Source organism: Nycticebus coucang, chromosome 14 (assembly GCF_027406575.1).
Source record: "Nycticebus coucang isolate mNycCou1 chromosome 14, mNycCou1.pri, whole genome shotgun sequence".
In the NCBI taxonomy this organism is placed as follows: Eukaryota; Metazoa; Chordata; class Mammalia; order Primates; family Lorisidae; genus Nycticebus; species Nycticebus coucang.
The window spans coordinates 86058920-86082848 of record NC_069793.1 but is presented as its reverse complement, the minus strand read 5'-3'; the positions used below and the strand labels follow the sequence as shown (position 1 = coordinate 86082848).

Below are 23929 nucleotides of genomic sequence, written 5' to 3'. Positions count from 1 at the left end.
ACTTTCACTATCAGATTCTCTTACATTTCTCTTTTGCTTTTTGGTGGTCTAACATCAGCTTCATAACTGTCTTCTACTAAAGTATCTTTTTTGTTTTTTGAGACAGTTTTACTTTGTTACCCTCGGTAGACTGCCTCAAACTCTTGGGCTTAAGCCATTCTGTTGCCTCAGCCTCCCAACATAGCTGAGACTACCGGTGCCTGCCACAACCGCCTGGCTATTTTTTTTTTTTTTTTGAGACAGAGTTTTACTGTATTGCCCTTGGTAGAGTTCTGTGGTGTCACAGCTCACAGCAACCTCTAACTCCTGGACTTAGGCTATTCTCTTGCCTCAGCCTCCTGAGTAGCTGGTACTACAGGCGCCCACCACAACACCCGGCTATTTTTTTGTTGCAGTTTGGCTGGGGCCGGGTTCAAACCTGCCACCCTCGGTATATGGGGCCGGTGCCCTACCTACTGAGCCACAAGCACCGTCCATGCCCGGCTATTTTTTAGAAACAAGGTCTCGCTCTTGTTCAGGCTGGTCTTGAACTGGTGAGCTCAGGCGATCCACCTGCTTCGGACTCCCAAGTGCTGGGATTACAGGTGTGAGCCACCTGCCTGGCCTCGTTAAGAAGTTTTGATTGGAGGGGTGGGGACCATGATTAAACATTTCAAAAGGATCACCCTGGCTACTGTGTTAAGAACAGTTTGAGATTCAGAAGCAAGGGAACTAATTTATAGGAAATTAGAATCATCCAGATAATATGGTACCAGAAGTGGTTGATAGAAGTGGTTGGATACTGGACCTGTTTTGAAAGTATAGCCAACAGAATTTCCTGACTGTGGATAAAATAAAAAGAACAGTAAAAAACGAATACAAAGTTTTTGGTCCAGGAAAGTAGAGGGATGAAATTACTATTTACGAAGATATGGAAGACTGTTAGAGCTGGTTTCAGAGAGAAATGCAGGAGTTTGGTTTTGGGTATATTAGATGGAAAGAACTCTGGAATAGAGCTAAAAATTTGGGTTCATCCATTTAGAGATGTCAAACTGTGGGACTGGTGAGGATATTAAGGAGGAAGGATAGAGAAGATAAGGGTTTCAAGGACTCAGATTTCAGATACTCCAATGTTAGGAGTTAGGGCAGTGAGAAGGAATCCCTCCCCCTCCCCTCTCCTTCCCTTCCCTCCGCTTCCTCACCCTCGGTAGAGTGCTGTTGTGTCACAGCTCACAGCAACCTCAAACTCTTGGGCCTAAGCGATTTTCTTGCCTGGGCTTTCTAGTAGCTGGGACTACAGGCACCCACCACAACACCTGGCTATTTTTGTTGTTGTTGTAGTTGTCATTGTTTAGCAGGCTCGGGCTGGGTTTGAACCCACCAGCCGTGGTGTTTGTGGCTGGTGCCCTAACAACTGAGCTATGGGTGCTGAGCCATACTTTTTCTATTTTTAATTTTTTGTTTTGTTTTTCTGAGACAGAGTCTCACTATGTTGCCCTCAGTAGAGTGCCGTGGCGTCATAGCTCACAGCAACCTCAAACTCCTGGGCTTAAGCAATTCTCTTGCCTCAGCCTCCCAAGTATCTGGGACTACAGGTGCCTGGCACAACTCTCAGCTAAAGAGGGAACCACTTCAAGAGACTTGAAAGGAGTGGCTAGTGAAGTAGAAGAAGGCCGTGAGAGTTTTGTGTTCTGGAAGCAGAGTGCAGGAATGATGTCTTGAAGTGCTCAACTATGTTAAATGCTGCCTATAAATGAGTAAATGTTAGAATTGGGTTTAGCAAAGTGGAGATTATTGTTGACTTTGACAAGAGCATTTTTGTTGGTTTGGTGGAAGCAAAGGCCTGACTGAAGTTTTGTAAAGAGAATGAGAGGGAAGAGTTACAAGTACTGTGTATAGACATCTCTTTCAATGTGTTTTGCTGTAAAGACATTGAGAGAGAAAAGTGGTTTTTGGAGAGAAACAATAACTTGTTTCTATGCTGCTTAGAATGTTTGAGTAGAGTTGGAAATTTTTATGATGCAATATTTGGAGGGAAGAATTGGTGGAGAGATTTTCTAGAGTAGACAAAAGGAGACAGAGTTTAGTGGAGGGGCTTCATATGGGAGGATGGGTGATTTCTCTACCATGGGGTGTCCGGACTGTGGTCCACGGGCCACATGCAGATTATTTGAGAACCATTTTGCTTATTTGTGGTATTGGATATCACGAAAAGTATATGCAGACCTTTTCTTTTGCTTGTCAGCTTTCATTAGTGTTTGTGTATTTCATACGTAGCCTACAACAACCCTTATTTTTCCAGTGTAGGGCAGAAAAGTAAAAAGCTTGGACGCTCCTAGTGAGAGAAAGTAAGAGTCTGTGTGCACAGATGCACACAGGCTAGAGTTCAGGAGCTTGTAGAACAGTGGTTCTCAACCTTCCTAATGCCGCGGCCCTTTAATACAGTTTTTGTGGGTTGCAACCTATGGGTTGAGAAAATCTTATTTGATTGCTTCTATTTTTCACTGAAATAGGAAGCTGGAACATCAACAAAATTTAGGATGGAGAGGGTAATAAAGGGGAATAAAGAAGAGAAGATATGAAATAGTTTTCTGAAGAATAGGAATGTATGAACTAGGAAAATGTAGAGTAATATCTAGGCTGTAATAAAGGCGTAGTTGAGAGAAGTGGTCATGAATTCTAAGTGAGCCCAGGATGTGTGGTTGTGTGCTTTATCTGGGTTCATTCAACTGTGTGGGTACAGATCTGGACGAGGGAGAAAACTGGCTTTAACCAGGCAGCTTCGCATGTTGCCAGGTAGGTTCTATGAGGCAAGTAAGGGCAAGAGAGTGATTGTCCTAACAGGCCATGGAATTCAATGAAGAAGGGAGTGAGGAGGTGAAGTAGTGAGAGACAGTGTAGTAGGAACACTGGAGCTCCTTGTGGGCTGGAGCACTAGAGGAAGTGAACTGCAGTGATCAGACAGAATGTTTAGAATTTAAATTACGGAGGAATTACAGTTAATTGGTAATGCCAGTGTTTAGGGTATGATTGCTGAGTGGAATAGCTGAGGCAGAGTAGAAGACAAGATCATTGCAGAAGGGGAGGTCAAGGAACTGAGAGGCCATGCATTCAAAGAAATCAATATGAATTATGGCAATTGATAGTATTAGAACAATTAGGGAGGGGGTGTGGGTAAGGAAAAAGAAAGAAAAGAAAATAGTGACTAATTTTTGCATAAATTGGATTTAATTTTGACCAAAGTACATTACTTAAACATTAATTTTTAATTCAACTTGTTAATATGTTGTTTAGGATATTGTATCCTCATTTATAAGTGAAATATGTTTGTAATTTCCCCTTTATAATCATATATTTTCTACAATTTTAATATCTGGTGTATCCATATTAATTAAGTAGAATGATTTTGAAGTATTTCTTCTTTTTCTATTGTCTATAACATTTGGCATCATTGTTTTTTGAAATTATTTTTTACTTTTATTTATAAATATTACTTGTCTATTTTTTGAGACTTTGGGGAAAAAAAGAAGTTAACTGATGGCTCCATACTGAACCTCAGAGTCAAAGCATTCTATAATAGACATACTCTTATCTGACAATGTGAATATTACTTTCTTTGCATTATTATTATTATTGCTTAATATTTCGATGTAGTAATCGTCTGATTTCTTTTCTGAATGAATTTATTGTCCTTCGTTCTTTAGGAGGTTTTTGTTTCTAGTCCTTATCTTAAACATTGTTATTGTTATTGAATTTTAAGCCTTTTTAATTCTGTGAAGGCAAAAGCGGAAACCTAATAAACACGTATATGTAAAATAATAATAATAATAAAAAGAAAGAACAGTTAGTGTGCCTGAAGCTAAATCCTTAAGGAATGAGGAAGAATGACTTAGAGATTGGTTGATAACTTCAGCAAGAATTGGTAAGTACATGGTATAATCTGATGGCACGAGATTGAATGGTTTTTAGAGATGGAGGGGAAGGATAATTTGACAATGGCGATGAGGAGTAGAGTCTAGGTTCCAGGCGCAGTAGTGAGAGAGGAATATAGGGGAGAAAATGAATGGGCTTATTTTTCATTTGAGAGGGCTGTGGCGTCATAGCTCACAGCATTTGAGAGGACTGTTGGGGAACAGTGACCTCAGGGAAAAGCCAGGCTTTAGTAAACATAAAAGGTAAAGAGACCTTTTAAGAAGAGCTAGAGAGGGCAGCACCTGTGGCTCACTGAGTAGGGCACCGGCCCCAGCCAAACTGCAACAAAAAATAGCCGGGCCTTGTGGTTGGCGCCTGTAATCCCAGCTACTCAGGAGGCTGAGGCAAGAGAATCACCTAAGCCCAAGAGCTGGAGGTTGCTCTAAGCTGTGATGCCATAGCATTCTAGAGGGTGACAAAGTGACACTCTGTCTCTAAAAAAAAAAAAAGAGCTAGGGAATAAAGAACATTTGGGTGATGATTGACTTAGAAATGTAATGTAGGAGCATAAGAAGAATTGAGGGCGAATGGGAATTAAGGTCTGAAGAGGGGATTAGAATCTGATAGTTCAACATTTTGTGAGAACTATTGAAAAGGGTATATATAATGAAGTTAGTCCTTACAGTTTTTCACAAGGACTGTGATGAGACTGTGCATTGGTAAAATAGATGTGGTGTTGAGGGGGAGAGAAATGTGAGGTCCTACAGGGAGTCTTCGCATCCTTGGGTTTCTACTTCACTCTTACCATGTTGGAGACACTGAGAGAGATGGAGGGAGAGTTGGAGAGTCTTCTCCAGAGCACTCGGATTTGTGATCCTCTTTCTTAACTCCTGCTGAGGGCTAGACAAATAGGAGGTCTTATCTGGAGCCCAAGAAACTGAATAAATGGACACTTACATGAAGTAGATATTATATATTTATATACATATACACATATATATTTAAATATACACACACATAAACACACATAAGAAACTGAGACTCAAAATTAGCCAGTCTGATGAGGGCTTATGGATACTTTCCAGATCTGTGGTGTGTGTATGCATAGTCAGATACAAAATCAGGCCTTCTCTTGACTAACTCACATTGCTGAACTCAAGCAGTTAGTTTGTAGAATAAGAGTAAATAGTGGGGCTCGGTGCCTGTGGCTCAAGCGGCTAAGGTGCCAGCCACATACACCTGAGCTGGCGGGTTTGAATCCAGCCCAGGCCCGCCAAACAATGACAGCAGCAACCAAAAAATAGCTGGGCATTGTGGCGGACGCCTGTAGTCCCACTTACTTGGGAGGTGGAGGCAGGAGAGTCGCTTGAGCCCAGGAGTTGGAAGTTGCTGTGAGCTGTGATGCCATGAAACTCTACCTAGGGTGACAGCTTGAGCTCTATCCCCCCCGCCCCCCAAAAGAGTAAATAGTGGATTGTGTGTATTTTATATCTTCTGAGTTAGATAATAAGCACCAAAGGCATTTCTCCTTTTAGTTGAGAACAATCAATGCTTCTTGGAGAAGATAAAGCTCAAATGGATTTAGAAGTGGGCTGGGAAGGAACTACCAGAGAAAGGCACTGCCTTTGGGCCCATTTCCTATAAATGTTTTTAAAGTTTTTGGACAACAAAACAAAGAATGCATCCCATATGAAAAGGCTAGAGTGGTAATTTAATACCCCATTTAGAATTCAGATTCAGAATGAAAGTAAATGAAGGTAAGGATCCATGACACTCTGATATTATCACGTAGAATTTTACTGTCCTTGACTCCTCATCCTCTTTACTGTTTAAGACCGCTTCATTTTCTTTTACCCCACAACTCAGGTACAGGATGCTGTACCTCTCGCCTCTCTGAGTCTCAGGTTTATTACTTCTTTACAGACAGGCACTCACTCTGTCACCCAGTCTGGAGTGCAGAGGTTCAGGCAGAGCTTGAACTCCTGAGCTCAAGCCATCCTCTTACCTCAGCCTCCAGAGTAGCTGGGACTCAAGTCACATATGACTCATACAGTTACAAGAGGTGCTCAGCGTGACTTGTATTCACCTTTTGTTATCAGTATATATTGAGTATTACAATTTTAATACAGTTTTTTCCTTTTTAAAAATGTGTATGCATTTTTTTGTACCTTGTGTGTGTGTGTGCCAAAAAGATGTATACACATTTTAAGAGATGTTATCTATGTGTTACCTTTTTGAAGGTGAATTGAAGGCACGTTACTGGTCAAGTGTACCCAGATATGCTGTTCCTTATCTGTTTCACCCACAGTTCCTACACTTTGTGGAATGATTGATTTTACTTCCAGCAAGATCTCTCAAAATGTGTATACATGTTTTTGGCATTGTGCGTGTGTGTGTGTGTGTGTATGCACATTTTGTTAATGTACTCATGAATTGATGGGCACTTGGGTGGATTCCACATCTTTGCAATTGTGATGAATTGTTCTGCAATAAACTTTCAGTGTAAACATCTTTTTGGTAAAATGACCTCTTTTTCTTTGGGCAGATACCCAGTAGTGGGATTGCTGGATCAAATGACAGGTCTACTTTTAGTTCTTTGTGGAATTTTCATACTGTTTCCCATATAGTTTCTGTATGGGAGCAGCGTATACTAGCAACAGTGCGTAAGTGTTTCTTTCTCTTTGCATCTATACCAGAATGTATTGTTTTGGGACTTTTTGATAAAGGCCATTCTCACTGGGGTACTTGATATCTCATGCTGGTTTTAATTTGCATTTGCCTGGTTAGTGTGTATTGGCCATTCCTCTATCTTCTTTTGAAAAGCTTCTCAGTTGCATGACTTTTTCTTGCTTCTTTGCTTGAGATCTGGTTATCAGTTTTTTATCAGATGTATAGCGTGCAAACTGGCCCTGGCCAGCTAAAAAACAGCAATGACAACTGCAACAACAAAAAAAAGTCACGTTGTGGCGGGCGCCTGTAGTCCCAGCTACTTGGGAGGCTGAGGCAAGAGAATCACTTAAGCCCAAGAGTTGGAGGTTGCTGTGAGCTTTGATGCCATAGCATGCTACCAAGGGTGACATAGTGAGACTCCGTCTCAAAAAAAAAAAAGAAAAGAAAAAAAATGTAGTGACAGTGGACATCCTGGTCTTGTTCAGGGTCTAAGTGGGAATGCTTTCATGTTTTCTCTGTTCAGTATGATGTTAGCTATGGGTTTATCATATACGGCTTTTATGATTTTGAGATATGTTTCATCAATGCTTATTTTTAAAGAGTTTTTATCATAACTGTGCTGAATTTTGTCGTATGCTCCTTCTGCATTATTGAAACGATCAGATAATCTTTGCTTTTGCTTTTGTTTATGTGGTAAATCACATTGAAGGATTTATATAAATCTTGGAGTGAAGCCTACTTGGTGGTGGTGGATAATTTTTTTTATGTGCTGTTGAATTTGGTTTATTAGAATTTTATTGATGATTTCTGCATCTATATTCATAGGGGGATATTGGTCTAAAGTTTTCTTTTTTTGTTCTGTCCTTTCTTGACTTTGGTATCAAAGTGGTACTGGCTTTGTAGAACAAGTTGGGGAGGACTGTTCCTTCTCGATCTTATAAAATAATTTCTGCGGTCTAGGTGCCAGTTCTTCTTTGTAGGTCTGATAAAATTTGGTTGTCAAACCATCTGGTATGGAGCTTTCTTTGCTGTTGTTGTTGGAAGTTTTTTTTTATGGCTACTTTCATTTATTTGCTCATTATTGGTCTGTTAAGGAGTTCTGTTTCTTCCTGATTGAGCCTTGTAAGGCTGTGTATTTCCAGGAATTTGTTCATTTCTTCTATGTTTTTGAGTTTATGTGCATAGAGATTTTCATAGTATTCACTTATGATATTTTGTATTTCTGTGCTATCATTTACATGTCTCCTTAATTATTTCTGCTTGAGCTTATTTGGGTTTTTTCTTTTCTATTTCTGATTAGTGTAATGAGAGGTCTATCATTTGTTCATCTTTTCAAAGAATCTTTTTGTTTCATTAATCTTTTGTATTATTTTCTTATTTTTGATTTCATTTAGTTCTGCTCTGTCCTAATTATTTCTTTTCCTCTGCTGGCTTTGCTTTTGATTTGCTCTTCCTTTTCTAGTTTCCTGAGATTATTCATTAGATTGTTGATTAGTGATATTTCTGTCTTTTTGATATAGGCATTTAAGGCTATAAATTTTACCCTAAGGATTGCTTTTGCTGAATCCCATAGATTTTGATAACTTGTCTCCTGTTTCTCATTTAGTTAGAGGAATCTTTTCACTATCATCTTAATTTCATCCGTGACCCAAGAGTTGTTCAGCAATAGCTTGTTTAATTTCCTTGACTTTGTGTAGAATTGAATATTTTTCATGAAGTTGATTTCTAACGTTCTACTGTGATCTGAGATGATACATGGTATATATATATTTTTAATTTGTTTAGACATGTTTTGGCCTAAGGTGTGATCAATCTTGGAAAGTGTTCCATGCACTGATGAGATGAATATATGTTAAGTAGTTTTGGGGTAGAATGTTCTGTAAATTTCAGTTAGGCCCATTTGCTCTAGAGTCCCATTTAAGGGCAGTATTTGTTTATTTTCTGCTTGGAGGATCTATCTAGTTTTGTCAGTGGAGTGTTGAGGTTCCTGGCAATTATGATACTACGTTTATCATTTTACTTAGATGTAGTAGGGTTTACTTTATGAAGCTGGTCCCAGCTGTACTAGGTGCATAAATATTTAGGGTTGTTTTGTCATTTTGTTGAATTGCTCCCTTTACTGTTCGTTAGGACCATCTTTGTTTTTCTTTACTGTTGTTGATTTTAAGCCTATTTTATCTGATATAAGAATGGCTGCACCTGCTTTCTTTTGATTTTCATTGGCATGTAATATTTTTTCCATCACTTCACCTTGAGTCTGAATGAGTTCTTGTGGATTAGATATGTTTTTTGGAGACAGTACATACTTGGCTTATATGTTTTTTTAATCTATTCAGGCAGCTTATGTCTCTTGAGTGGGGAATTTAAGCCATTCACAATTACTGAAAGAATTGATAAGTGGGATGCAGTTGTGTTCATTCTGTTTGTAGAACCATATTGCTTTGTTTTACCTCTTGAGTCATTATTTTATTTGGGTTCTGAGCTTTAGCTATTATGTGATTTTATATGGTGTATACCTCTTGTGCTGGTCAATGTATAATGCAAATCTGTCTCCTGCAGGTCTGGTCTTAACAAATACCCTCAGCATTTGTTTGTCTGAAAAAGTCTTTACTTCCCTTTAATATAAAAGGCAAAATATTTATATGATATAAAGAGAAACCAGAGTATTCCCTTTAATATAAAAAACTTAGTTTTTGTAAGATACAAAATTCTAGGCTGATAGTTGTTGTGTTTAAGAAGACTGACTATGGGGCCCCAATCCCTTCTGGCTTATATGGTCTCAGTTGAGAATTCTGAAGTTAGCCTGGTGGATTTTTCTTTGTAAATTACCTGATGTTTTCACCTTATGGCTTGCAGGAGTTTCTCCTTCATATTAATTTTGACTAGGCCGATGACTGTCGTGGTGATTGTCTCTTTCTGATGAATCTCCTAGGTGTTCACGGAGCTTCTTGTACCTAAATAGCTAAATTTCTAGCAAGACCAGGGAAGTTTTCCTTGATATTCCCTCAAATAGGGTTCTCCACCCTTGTGTGTTTTCTTCATCCTCAGAGATGCTTATGATTCTTATATTTGGCCCTTTTATATAAACCCATATTTTTTGGAGGCTTTGTTCATTCCTCTTATTTGTTCTTTATCTTTGACTGACTGGTTTGAAGGTGTTGTCCTCAAGCTCTGCGATTCTTTCTTCTGCCTGGTCTAGTCTATTCTTAAAACTTTCCCCTGTATTTTGTATTTCCTTAAATAATTTTTTCATTTCCAGAAGTTCTCTGTTTTTAAAAATAATTTGATTTGTTCAGTGAATTTTTCATTCTTTTCCAGAATTATTTTTGTGGTTTCCTTGTGTTGGTTTTCCATTTTTGCTTGGATTTTGTTGAGCTTCCTTATAATCCACATTTGTAATTTTTTATCTGTCATATCAGTATTTTCATTTTGGTTGGTGTCCATTGATAAAGAGCTTTTGTTTCCTTTTGGGGGTGTCCTTTCACTCTGATATTTTATACTTCTGGAATTCTTTCATTGATGCTTTCTTACCTGGCCATTCAATCAAGTCCTGGGTATACTGGGCCTGGCTTGCAGGATCAATCTCTAGCTGTGCTAGGGAGAAGTGTGCTGGTCCCGAGTTTCCTATGGGGTGCAGGCAGGTTTGTGAAACCATCAGGTTGCCTCCGTCCTGCTGTCTTTGCCTTTTCTCAGCAGTGTGAATTGTGTTGGGTGCCCCAGCTTAATCTCCACAGTGGTGGCTGGTGCTAAATAAAGATGGATCATTTATGCCGCATGTGATTGAGTTGGTAAATTCTGTGATGAGCTATAGTTATTCTCCCTGTCAGTGGTTGATGATTGTATGAAAGAGCCTGGTGCTTAGATGTTCTTTTGTGCCCACAGTCAGATTTGGTCACCCAAGCGGAGTACTTGAGTGTCTCAAGCTTTAGGAGAGACCCTGTAGCTCCCAGGGGGTTGTTTGATCTACACAACTACCGAGATCAGGGGAGGAGCAAGGTAGGTCATGGTTAGGTTGTGGGAGCCTGAAAGGCCTCTCAAACCCTTGTCAGGACTCAGAATTTTGCTTTTTGGCTGTTGGAGGAGTGGCTGGTAAGGAGGGTCAGAAGAGGCTCTCCAAACCAGAAGGGATGTTTGCAGGGGAGGGGCCTAAATGCTTGACTGCTAATGCCCCAGTCTGAGATCTTTCCTCCCTTATCCATAGTTTTCTGCAGGGTAGGGTGGGTGCTCTCCCACATTGCCACACTTCATTGCGTACTGCCATCCTTTCAGTCCATGTGGGCTTCCTCACCACCTGAGCTCAGCTCTGAAACCTCACTGTGGGCTGTGTGTTTGACCTGCTAGTGTATTTCAGAGGCATGTAGGAGGTAAGGGGAATCCTCTCCTTTACCAGTTGGTAGGCAGTTCCCTGAAGGTGCACCTGGGTTCTACCACAGGCTCTCAAAGAAGGAGGTGTGAGCCTCACTATCTGTGGGGTCCTCAGCCTGGAACATGTGTCTGCTTGGCTAAAACTGTTCTTTCAGGGCTGCAGCATCTGGTTAGCCTGCACACACGTCATGGAACCAGGAGGTGGCTGTTCCTGTCTAAATGCCACACTCTTATCTAATATGGCAGTTCTGCAGGGGTAATGGGCACCCCCAGATCCCCATTTCGTAGCACCCTCCCACACTCCCAATATGGCAGTTCTCCTGCAGGGGTAATGGACGCCCCCCAGATCCCCATTTCATAGCACCCTCCCACACTCCCAATATGGCAGTTCTCCTGCAGGGGTAATGGATGCCCCCCAGATCCCCATTTCATAGCACCCTCCCACACTCCCAATACGGCAGTTCTCCTGCAGGGGTAATGGACGCCCCCCAGATTCCCATTTCATAGCACCCTCCTACACTCCCAATATGGCAGTTCTCCTGCAGGGGTAATGGGCACCCCCAGATCCCCATTTCATAGCACCCTCCCACACTCCCAATATGGCAGTTCTCCTGCAGGGGTAATGGGCACCCCCAGATCCCCATTTCGTAGCACCCTTCCACACTCCCAATGTGGCAGTTCTCCTGCAGGGGTAATGGGCACCCCCAGATCCCCATTTCGTAGCACCCTCCCACACTCCCAATATGGCAGTTCTGCAGGGGTAATGGGCACCCCCAGATCCCCATTTCGTAGCACCCTCCCACACTCCCAATATGGCAGTTCTCCTGCAGGGGTAATGGGCACCCCCAGATCCCCATTTCATAGCACCCTCCCACACTCCCAATATGGCAGTTCTCCTGCAGGGGTAATGGGCACCCCCAGATCCCCATTTCGTAGCACACTTCCACACTCCCAATATGGCAGTTCTCCTGCAGGGGTAATGGGCACCCCCAGATCCCCATTCCATAGCGCCCTCCCACACTCCCAATATGGCAGTTCTCTTGCAGGGGTAATGGGCACCCCCAGATCCCCATTCCATAGCGCCCTCCCACACTCTCAATATGGCAGTTCTCCTGCAGGGGTAATGGGCACCCCCAGATCCCCATTCCATAGCGCCCTCCCACACTCCCAATATGGCAGTTCTCTTGCAGGGGTAATGGGCACCCCCAGATCCCCATTCCATAGCGCCCTCCCACACTCTCAATATGGCAGTTCTCCTGCAGGGGTAATGGGCACCCCCAGATCCCCATTCCATAGCGCCCTCCCACACTCTCCTATCAGATATATCTGCGTGGGCTTCCTGGCCTCTTAAGTCCAGCTTCTAGACCTTTGCCCTGTGCCTCTTTGTACCCCTCTCAGGTCTGGGGGGGTGCTGGAGAACTAGCTTGCTTGTCTGAGCCACTGGCATGTGATTCTGCAAAATGCTGGTGGGCAGAGAGCTCCCAAATTGTGCATCCCTGTTGCACCACATGTTCTGAAGGGAAGAGGGCCCCTCTCTATGTAGATCTCAGCCTGGAGTGTACGCAGTGGAGAGAAACAGCTGTTCCCGAGATTCTTGGTTCAAACTGCTCTTGAGGGTCCAATGGGTGGGGAAGGGGCTGCAGCTCACAGCCTGCCCGGGCTCAGACAACTTTCTCCATTGTGGGGGATAGGGGAGGTGCAGGGAGGAAGTGTCCAGATGGAAGAAAGCCAGCATTCCTGCCTCTTGGGCATTCTTCTGTGGCGAACCCCTCATAGATTGCCTCAACTCCTGGGATACGTTAGTTCACCCACTCTTCCATATTTGCTGCTGTTGTTGGGCTTGTGGAGGGTGGTGGGAGAGCCTTTAATAGTCTTGGTGCCCACTGCTCACCAGAGGCATGTAGGAGGTGAGGGAACCCTGCTTTCCGTGCTCTGGGCTCATGGAGAGTGGGCGAGCCTTTAATAAACTTGGTGCCCACTGCTCACCGGAGGCGTGTAGGAGGTGAGGGAACCCCCCTTTCTGTGCTCTGGGAGAGTGGGAGAGCCAATAAACTTGGTGCCCACTGTTCACCGGAGGCGTGTAGGAGGTGAGGGAACCCCGCTTCCGTGCTCCAGACTCCCAGCCTCTCTGGGCTTGATCATGCTGAGGTCTTCTGTTCTTTTATCTTCTTTTTTTCTCAGCTTTGCAATGTTTTCTCCATGGGGTTCCCAGCTGTCGGTTATCTCTCTCTGTCACCTGAGCTGACTCTTCTCCCCTATTTTCTACTCCATATCCTACCTTTCCGCCAGGACAGTGTGGCAAATGGTATCTCTAGTTGGCTACCTTTGTTCCCTCCATTGCTACTGGTCCAATATCATATTCCAGGTCATTCACTTCACTTCTGTGGGCTGCATGTTCTCTGTATGTAAGGAGGGGTTTCACTGGAATGATCTTGGAGGTCGTTCACAGTTTTAATATTCCATAATTCACTGGTTGACTGTCAGAATACTTGGACAACTAATAGTTATGCTTGCATTTGAAAGGAACAGTTTTAAAGACTATTATTTGGTATGATTCAGGTACTGTACAGCTTAGTGTCATTGTAATGCATGGGCAGTGTCCAAGGGCAGTGAGGAACAGGCTGGAGAGCGAGGCAGGCTGTTAGGCTAGAGGCCGGTCATTCTTATGCTCTGACTGCTGGTGACTATTTGTAGTGTGGGAAGACTGAGAAGACTAAAGATACAAGTTTGAAAATCATTTGCACAGAAGTGATAACTGAAGCTTTGGGAATCTAATATTTCAGAGAGAGATTAAGAACAGAAAAGAGAGGCAAGGTCATACCTTTCCAGAATCTATATTCAGGGAGCAATTGGAAAAAAAGAAGCTCTTGAAGCTCTTTTCTAAGTTTCTATTGACAATAGATTTAGTGACAATGAAACCTTACAGAGAAAAGAGTCCCAAGAAGGAGGTAGTGCTGACTGTATCAAATAATGCAGAGAGGTTAAGGGAGCAAGAGCGGAGGAAACAGGGCCCTGAATTTGTTCTTTAGGTCATTAATGACATACAGAAAGTGGTGTCAATAGAGTGTATGAGATTAAAATTCAATTCACGTGTTATAAGTAATTCTTGCATAGATTTAGGTAATTGAGACCCTACTAACTGTCCAGTATTGTGTGAAGTCTGTGCATGTATGTGCACACACACGTCCACACACAGACACAGCACAGATGTCTCCCAGAGGAGACTGGGTGGGGTCGAGTGAAGAGCACAGGAGGAGGGAGGCTTTGAACCTGAGAAGCGACATGTCACACAAGACAGGGAGGGAGACTGGTCTGGGCGCTAGATACGTTCACTGATGAGTCCAGGCCTCAATTTTCTTATTTATATCAGATTAATGTTTGTAAAATAGAGACTGTTGACATAGTAATTAATTCAACACACTTTATTAATCAGTGCAACAGATTTTTCTCTCATTTTCCTTGATTACTCTGTAGTATTAGATAATGATTATTAGATAATCACTACTTATTTTGAAGCACTTGTTCTGGCTTTCGCTAAACTTCTCTCTTGATTCTTCCATCTCGCCAATCATTTTTTCCCCCCAACACTTCTACTTCCAGTTTCTATGCAGATGGATCTGGTTGTATTCTATCTCAATTTTTTTTTGCTTTAGATCTTGTGCCTGGGCTACATAATTTTATAGATGTGATTTAGTTGTCATTTAGCTGTAACCTCTCCAGGGAATGTTCAAACTGTATTTTGGCTTGCTTAATGAATATTTCTACATGGATATTTTGCAAGAACCTCTAATTCAATGACATCAAAATCTTTTGCAGTATTTTCACATACCATGTCCTGTTCAAACCTGTTCTCTCGTCTGTATTTCCTGTCATTGTCATTATGTTGCTTATTTCAGTTGTGTACTGTGTACCCTAAATGCATAACACAGTGAGCTACTAAGTAATCTAACTTCCTGTAGAATTTTCCTCGTCATCATTGCTCCATAACTCTGCACATAAAACTAATATTTTATGCCTCTGCTCAGAGCTGTGTGATGGCATTCCAGTGTCTTCAGAACATAACCTGAACTCTAGCCGGTATCCAGTTTTCTTCAAAGAACACAGCCCTGCTCTTTCTTGCCTTCACCCCTGCTGTGATCCACAAAGCCTAATTACAGAGGTTTCCCCAAATGATTTATTTATTTATGCTGTTTTCTCTCTGTAATGTTTTTACTCTCATATTTTACCATCAAGTACTACTAACAGGCCAATGTTCAGCAGAAATGACACATTTTTCAAGCCTGCCTCAGCCTTTCCTAGTCCCATTTAGTCCCTTCCTTCTCCATGTTCCTGTAATGTTTTTAACCATTCTTACAGCATTATATAATCAGATTCATAGATAGTTTCATGGGAGTTTATATAGTTTGGATACTTGCCCCCTCCATCTCATGTTGAAATTCTGTCCCCAGTGTTGGATGTGGGGTGAGTGGGAGGTGTTTGGTCATGAGGGCAGATCACTCACGAATGGCCTGGTTTTGGTGCCTTCCTTACCATAGTGAGTTCTCACTTTATTCATATGATAGCTGATTGTTCAAAAGAGCCTGATGCTGCCTCCTCCTACTGATGCCGCCTGCTTTTTCTTCACCTTCCACCTGGATTGGAAGCTCCCTGAAACCCTCACCAGAAGCAGGTTCTGGATGCTTCTTATATAGCCTACCGAACCATGAGCCAAATAAACCTCTTCTCTTTATGAATTACCCAGCCTCAGGCATTTGTTGTACAGCCACGCAGAATAGACTAACGCAAGAGTCTACCTCTACCATGAGACTGAAATTCAGGAGTCCCATCTAATACTGTGGTATCACATGAGTCTTCATAATGCACTCATCGAACTTTAAGTGAGCAGGGACTCAGCTTTGCCTGAATGCACCAATGACTGAATGAAGGAACAGATGTATGTCAAGCGGAATCTAAACTCTCTCAGCCTGGTGTGGACTCTGCTGATGCCCATTCCCTACGGGTGCCCTGCTGCTATGTCAGTCTTAAAGATCCTGAGGCAGGGATCAGCAGCTCCCCAAGTGACATACTTTTCTTCTTTATTGCCTAATTTGCACACTCCTGTCTCAGTCAGCAAGCCGTGTGCTCATGTGTTGACTCTTCTTTCTGGTTCATTGTGTCAAGTCAGTTGCCTCGTTCTATTAGTTCTTTTCCCACAGTGTCCTTGTGTTCACTCTTACTTCATTCTGACTGCTAGTTTAGGCCTTCAGTACTTCTGGCTTGAGGAAGTCTCCTAATGGTCTTCTACAGATTTTCCTACTCTCATAATCCATTCTTTGACCTATTGTTAAAACTGTCTTCCTAAACCACAGAAACGTCAGTGCTTCTCACTATTACATGACTAAGTGTCAGCTCCATATTCAGGATTTCCTACCCTAACCCAGATCTACCTGTCCAGGCTCCTGTCTGCTATGCTTTATAAACATCCTACATCCTAACCAAAGTGCTCTACCTCTTACAGTAGCTTTAACATGCCTTGAATTTCCCACTTTATTCTTTTTCATGCCATTCCTTTGCGTAGTGAAGTTGTTGAGAAGATGTTGAACCTCCTTTTCTTCTAGCTAGTCTCAAATGCTACCTCTTTTGTGAAACACTCTCCTGAGCCTTCACATCAGTGATTTTCAACCGGTGTGCAGTGGCACATTGGTGCACTGTAGGAGGATCTTAGATGTGCTGTGAAAAATTTTAAAGTTATTAATTCAATTGTTTTTGAAAGACTTTTAGAGCACAGTAAGTATATTTTTTAACTCTTTTTTTTGACCCACATAATTTAAGTGTGCCACAGAAGTTTAACTGTAGGTTCAACTGTGCTATGAGATAAAAAAGATTGATAAACACTGTCCTACGTTAAAGTTGTCTAGTGAGCTTCTCAGTCTCTAAACCTCCAAGTGCTTTGGTTTTCTTTCTGTCATACATTTGTCACATTCTATCTTGTATTGCATTTTTCTTGTGTACTGTGTTAAGTACGTTGTAGAGAAAGCCCACCAAAGGCACCACGCCACTTGGTCATACTTATGTCTGTATCTCTATGGCTTCCTAGAATGGTTTTATCTTGCATATATAGGTACCCAAAAAAGTATTGGTTAAACTGAGGGATGGGATAACAGCGATAATAGGGAGATGAGAATTTATAGAATCCTAAGTGAGAAAAGACTTTTATTTTTTTGTAAGCAGGTCATTAATAATTACAGAAAGAGACATTTTACAGGATTGATTGGTAGAGGCAGAAGAAGACTGTAAGGGATTATGCAGTGAGTAGATACTGAGAAAATGGAGGCAGCAAGGAGAGAGAATTTGCAAAAATGTGGAAGGTGGCTGAACTCTTTAAGAGATGGAATATGGGGCGGCGCCTGTGGCTCAAGGAGTAGGGTGCCGACTCCATATACCAGGGGGTGGTGGGTTCAAGCCAGGCCCCGGCCAAAACTGCAAAAATACCCCCCCAAAAACAAAAAAGAGATGGAATATGGTGTGCAGATTTGGAAAGAGACTTTTGAAGGAAAACCGCATGTGGCATTTGAAAGAAAAATGAGTGTGCTGTCAGACATGAAAGTGCAAGATCACTCCAACTCACTCCAACTTTCCATTTTTTCACTTTGGCAGACAAGTACTCCAAATGAGTCATGCCACTGATGCTAGGACCCAGCTCCAGAGTGCAGGATCACAGGGGCGAGAGTGAGTGTGTGAGTCACACAGCAAGACGCCTGGTAAACAGGACCCCAGGCACCAGCAAGGTTGATGTCGTGGAGTCAATTGAGGTTATATTTGTCTGTTCTAGTTCAGTCTGATAAAAATATTTATTTAGAGAGAAAAGTTACTGAGCCAACTATGTACAAATTGTTAAGGGATCTCTCCAAAATTATTGCAGGTATATTTTGAAATGTAAGACATTTGAAACAGAATCACTACTTAGATAAATCATGTTTTCAAATATATTTTTAAAGATAGCTTCAGTTTCTGGTAAAATCACTTAATATAAATAAGGAAAATATTTAAAGAGAGTAACGTATAACTCTTGATAGAATGTCATTTCTATTTATCTGTAAGCAAGGATGTTGAATTTATACAGTGATAGTCCAGAGCTCCTAAAGTAAATGTTGTTTGTTGTGTTTAGTTTTCCTTTGACTCCATTATCCATAAATATTCTCTTAAAGACTTTATTGTAAGAAACACAATATTGGATTGATTCTATTTAGTCTCATGTGTCTTGATATTTGAGACTAAGGCTTGATTACATAATTACAGTATTTTAAAACTATTTCAAATATGAAGCTATTTTAGCACATATGTGTGTATATCAATGTAATTTTGTTTATTTATTTATTTATTTATTTTTTATTAAATCATAGCTGTGTACATTAATGCAATTATGGGGCACCATACACTGGTTTTATAGACCGTTTGACATATTTTCGTCACACTGGTTAACATAGCATTCCTGGCATTTTCTTAGTTATTGTGTTAAGACATTTACATTCTACATTTACTAAGTTTCACATATACCCTTGTAAGATGCACCGCAGGTGTAATCCCACCAATAACCATCCCTCCGCCCCCCTCCCCCCTCCCTCCAGGTTATAACTGGATTATAGCTTTCATGTGAAAGCCATAAATTAGAGCTGAGTACATTGGATACTTTTTCTTCCATTCTTGAGATACTTTACTGCAAAGAATATGTTCCAGCTCCATCCATGTAAACATGAAAGAGGTAAAGTCTCCATCTTTCTTTAAGGCTGCATAATATTCCATGGTGTACATACACCACAATGTATTAATCCATTCGTGGATCGATGGGCACTTGGGCTTTTTCCATGACTTAGCAATTATGAATTAGGCTGCAATAAACATTCTGGTACAAATATCTTTGTTATGATGTGATTTTTGGTTTTCTGGGTATATGACTAGTAGAGGAATTATAGGATTGAATGGCAGATCTATTTTTAGATCTCTAAGTTTTCTCCAAACATCTTTCCAAAGGAATGTATTAATATGCATTCCCACCAGCAGTGTAGAAGTGTTCTCTTTTCTCCACATCCACGCCAACATCTCTGGTCTTGGGATTTTATGATATGGGCTAATCTTACTGGAGTTAGATGATATCTCAAAGTAGTTTTGATTTGCATTTCTCTGATGATTAAAGATGATGAGCATTTTTTCATATGTCTGTAGGCCATGCGCCTGTCTTCTTCAGAGAAGTTTCTCTTCAAGTCCCTTGCCCAGCCTGCGATGGGATCACTTGTTATTTTTTTGGAATCCCTATTAAAGCTCCACTGTCATACTTTAAAGATCTTGAAAAAATAATACTTTGTTTTATATGGAATCAGAAAAAACCTCGAATAGCTAAGACATTACTCACAAATGAAAACAAAGCAGGCGGAAATCATGCTACCAGACCTCAGACTATACTATAAATCGATAGTGATCAAAACAGCATGGTACTGGCACAAAAACAGAGAAGTAGATGTCTGGAACAGAATAGAGAATCAAGAGATGAATCCAGCTACTTACCATTATTTAATCTCTGACAAGCCAATTAAAAACATTCAGTGGGGAAAAGATTCCCTATTTAACAAATGGTGCTGGATGAACTGGCTGGCAACCTGTAGAAGACTGAAACTGGACCCACACCTTTCACCATTAACTAAGACAGACTCTCACTGGATTAAAGATTTAAACTTAAGACATGAAACTATAAAAATACTAGAAAAGAGTGCAGGGAAAACCCTTGAAGAAATCGGTCTGGGCGAGTATTTTATGAGGAGGAACCCCTGGGCAATTGAAGCAGCTTCAAAAATATACTACTGGGACCTGATCAAACTAAAAAGCTTCTGCACAGCCAAGAACACAGTAAGTAAAGCAAGCAGACAGCCCTCAGAATGGGAGAAGATTTTTGCAAGTTATGTCTCTGACAAAGGTTTAGTAACCAGAATCCACAGAGAACTCAATGTAATTTTTTAAATATTTATCTAGGTATTGTGTAAATGTTGCAAAAGTTAGAATACTCATCTCAGAAACCCTAGGCTACGTTAGAACTAAAAGGGATCATGGAGGCAAAGTTCTTAACCTTAGTCTCTGACATTGTGAACAATTCCAGGGATGACTTTCCTGAGATTCTCAAAGATGTCTGTGACCACCAAAAAAGTTAAGAACCACCAATGTAGTCGAATTGGTACTTTTGCACAAAGAGCAAGTGTGATGAGGAATGGGGATTAAGTGACTCAGTCAAGGATATTGCTGTTAGCTAGATAGGACAAAAAATTCTGGTTTCTCAATTTCCAACTACTACTTCTTTAACAATCCCAGTAGAAATAACATAGTCAAAACCAGTTATCAACAGTTGTTTGAAGATTGTCATTCTTTGAAGACATGTTTGTCTCAGTGTTCTGGGAAGTTTTTTAGTGGGAATGGGACATGATATATTGCACACAGTAATTCTGGAAGGAAAACTAGGCTTTCTGTCCTTGTTTTCATTTTATCTTGTATGTTCTGGTCGTGGCCTCTGATGAATTTGATTAGAACAATTCAATCTTTTGACCACTCATTCTTGTTCATTCTTTCATTCATTAAGTTATTTTAATTGTCTACTCTATGCCAGGTGCCATGATAGAATGTGAACAAAACTGACATGATCTCTTCCTTCTTTTTTTTTTTTTTAAATATGGAACGCTTCACGAATTTGTGTGTCATCCTTGCGCAGGGGCCATGCTAATCTTCTCTGTATCGTTTCAATTTTAGTATATGTGCTGCCAAAGTGAGCACCTTTTTTTTTTTTCTTTGAGAGTGAGTCTCACTGTGTCACCTTCTGTAGAGTGCTGTGACATCACAGCTCACAGTAACCTCAAACTCTTGGGCTTAAGTGATTCTCTTGCCTCAGCATCCCAGGTAGCTGGGACTACAGGTGCCTGCCACAACTCCTGGCTATTTTTTTTTTTTTTTTTAAATAAAAAGGCTGGTCAGGCTGGTCTCAAACTCCTGAGCTCAGGTGATCCACCCACCTCGGTCTCCCATGGTGCTAGGATTACAGGCATGAGCCACCACACCCAACCGGTCTCCTCCTTGAAGTCTGAAGTCTTAGAGGACATAGACATTAACCAAACATTTATTTACCAAGATACATAACAAAAACTGTGTGGTAAGTGGAAAGAAAGAAAAGCACAAAAACACTACCAGGGTACTAGTTTTGTGTGGGGCATCCAGTTAGATTTTCTTAAGAGGGTGATGTTTCAGTTGAGAATTAAAGTTGAGAAGGAGTTTGGGAAAACCGTGCTCTCTGCAGAGGGCCAACTTATTCAGGTATCTCAAAGAAGTCCAGTGTAGTTGGTTTGGAGAGAACCAGGGGAGAGAGATACCCAAGAGGAAGCTGGAGGATGAGGCAGGGGTCAGACCAGGTAGCGACTCCAGCTGGGCAGATAGATAAAGCATTGTCTTGATCCTGACAGCAGGAGGGCACCCTGAAGGATTTCAAGCCGGGAAATGACATAGGATGTTCCTACTTTTTGCATGTTCGAACAGTGCTGCTATGAGCAGTCGTCTACGTAGTTAGGTTCATTCATAAGGGCTATATTTTTTGGAAATATATTTTCATTTCTGTTGCGTATATATCTGGGGTACAATTGCTGGGTCATAATGACTCTGTATTTCACCCTTTAAGAAAGTGCCAGGTTATTTTCCTAAGTGTTGTACTGTTTAATATTCCCACCAGCAAAGTAGGAGTGTTATAATTACCAAACGTCTTTGCCAACACTTGTGTGTGTCATTTTCTTGCAGTCGCGGTGGTGTGTGTGAAGGGCTCCCTCATTGCATGCCCCTTGCCTTTTGCTAGCCAGTTTTTTACAGTTGGCGTTTAAGATTCCTGAGATTACCTTTTTAGCCTTTTCTCTGTGCAGTTTAAGTAAATTACTTATTATTCACAAAATATGCATTATACTCAAGCTCTGTAATATTTTTTTCCTTTTAGCGTGTGTGTGCTTCTGATTTGTCTTGATCTGAGCCTCACTTTTCTTCAAGGCCCAAGCTCGATTTTTTCTGTATTCTTCATTTTATCATATTGGGCTGTCTGAAATAGTTGGTATTTAACTGTTTGACCTATAAAAATAGCAATTTCAAGTGGTTAAACTTAATATGTTCTTGACTTCCTCTTGTGATTGTTACCATTTCCTTGGTTTTTTCCTCCTGGCCCTTGTTTATATCTCTCATAGTGTAATCCATGTGCTTATGTGATCCAGTGTCTCTATTGGGCAGAAATCTCAAGTGCAGAGGCCCTTCCATAACCCAGTGTTTTGTATATAGAAAGGGCTTGGTAATTGTTAAAATTTATATACACTAAATAATTAATTAATACAAAACATAACTAACTGAATAGAAATGCAGAGCTAAAAAAATGTGGAGCTTATTGGAAAGACTAGATTCATTGGAAGGAATTAGTAAGAATAACTTAGGATCTTTTTTTGTGAAAAAATAAACCTTCAATAGAGGTTTTAGATGTTGAAAACCTCAATTAGCAGGGAAGAGCATTTGGAGGCTAAATTACAAGACATTCAAAGTAGAAAGTTAAGAGGAGTCTGATTCTCAGGGCCAGTGGTAGGGGATGGGTTTGCCTATCTCACGTGAAAGGTGAGCTTGAACTAGAATTAGGTATGGGGATTCATTAGGGGAGATACTTAACACTCTCTAAAAGCTGTGATTACACAGAGAGATTTAATTTAATTCTCTCTGGGGCCATTGGGTGCTAGTACAAGCATTTTCATCATAATAAATGCAAGTGCTAAGGAATTGTTGGAATGATCCTTGAAAAAAGTTACCATAAATTTGAATATAATATATTTAAAAGGTCTGAGATTGATGTTTCTGAGTGAATGTGGGTATGAGCTGGTTTTGGCTATACTTATCCAATGATTATTATGCTAGTGAGGGAAGAATCAGATGTGAAAATGGGAAGGAAAAGTCACATTTAGTGTGAAGAAAAGAGAGAAAGAAAGAAAGATATAAACTGTTTCTTCATGGAAATTATCTTGTTTGTTGGAGTATCTGTCAAGTTGGACTGAACAGTTTTGGGAAATGTAGTTCTGTGGTAAAGTAAGGGGCAAAATGAACACTCATTCTACTTACGTTTTTTTTTTTTTTTTTTTCACAGAAAGGCAATTATTCATGACCTAATTCTGTACCCTCTTTCCTTAGACAACCTTGTCCTTTTTTGTACTTATTTTTAGAACTTTACAGCGTTCTTTAAATAGAAAGAAAATAATTTCAAGCTATCCATTTCAAATTGGAGTGCTTTTACTTCCAAATTTCAAGAGAAACTTTTTTCATTCCTAATCTCAGGAATCCTAAATGCCAACTTTAAATGAGATAACTTTCATTTTTTTTATGACAGATTCATTTTGAAACTGTATCGACATTTCCAAGATATATTCTTCCATAGTGGGAGTAATATTTACTTTTATAAGATTTGTAACATAATATTGTCCTATGCCAAGAGGCATAATTTCTTATTTTATAAACATTAGGTCACTAATTATAGTTCTTGCCTCCCATCCTATGCTATTATCATTTTATTTAGCTAATCTAAGTTGGGGAGGTAATGTGTCTAGTAACACTCAGTTGTCATCAATAGTAATAGCTACATGCACCAGGTATACTTTTTTGAACACCTTACATATTTTATTGTGAGACCATGGGGAAACAATCTTTGGTGGTAGAGAAAGCATCTTGGAATAGTAAGTAAAAACAGAAATGTGAGGAAAGGAGCTTGAAGATGAATAAATGCAATATAATGTTACAGGTGTCATGATAGAAATCTGTGGAGTGTACGGTAAAGGGAGAAGTGGTTATGACTCCAAGACAGATAAGAGGGAGAGTGAGGAAGGCTATGAAGACATTACAGCATGGTTGTCAGAAGTATAGAGGCCTGAAATGGCTGGAGAACTCAGGGAATCTGCAAGCCATTTCCAGTGGCTCCTGATGAGGGAGA

The 23929-nt window shown here is 40.7% G+C and overlaps 1 protein-coding gene and 1 non-coding gene across 7 annotated transcripts in view; one reads left to right on the top strand and one right to left on the bottom strand.

The window, feature by feature from the left end:
* Nucleotides 1-23929, top strand: part of MTMR2 (myotubularin related protein 2) — a 94682-nt gene that overhangs the window by 21059 nt on the left and 49694 nt on the right. The window lies entirely within an intron of this gene.
* Nucleotides 20612-20718, bottom strand: LOC128566089 (U6 spliceosomal RNA). Its single transcript, XR_008374385.1, has one exon. It is a non-coding gene; the product is annotated as a U6 spliceosomal RNA (small nuclear RNA).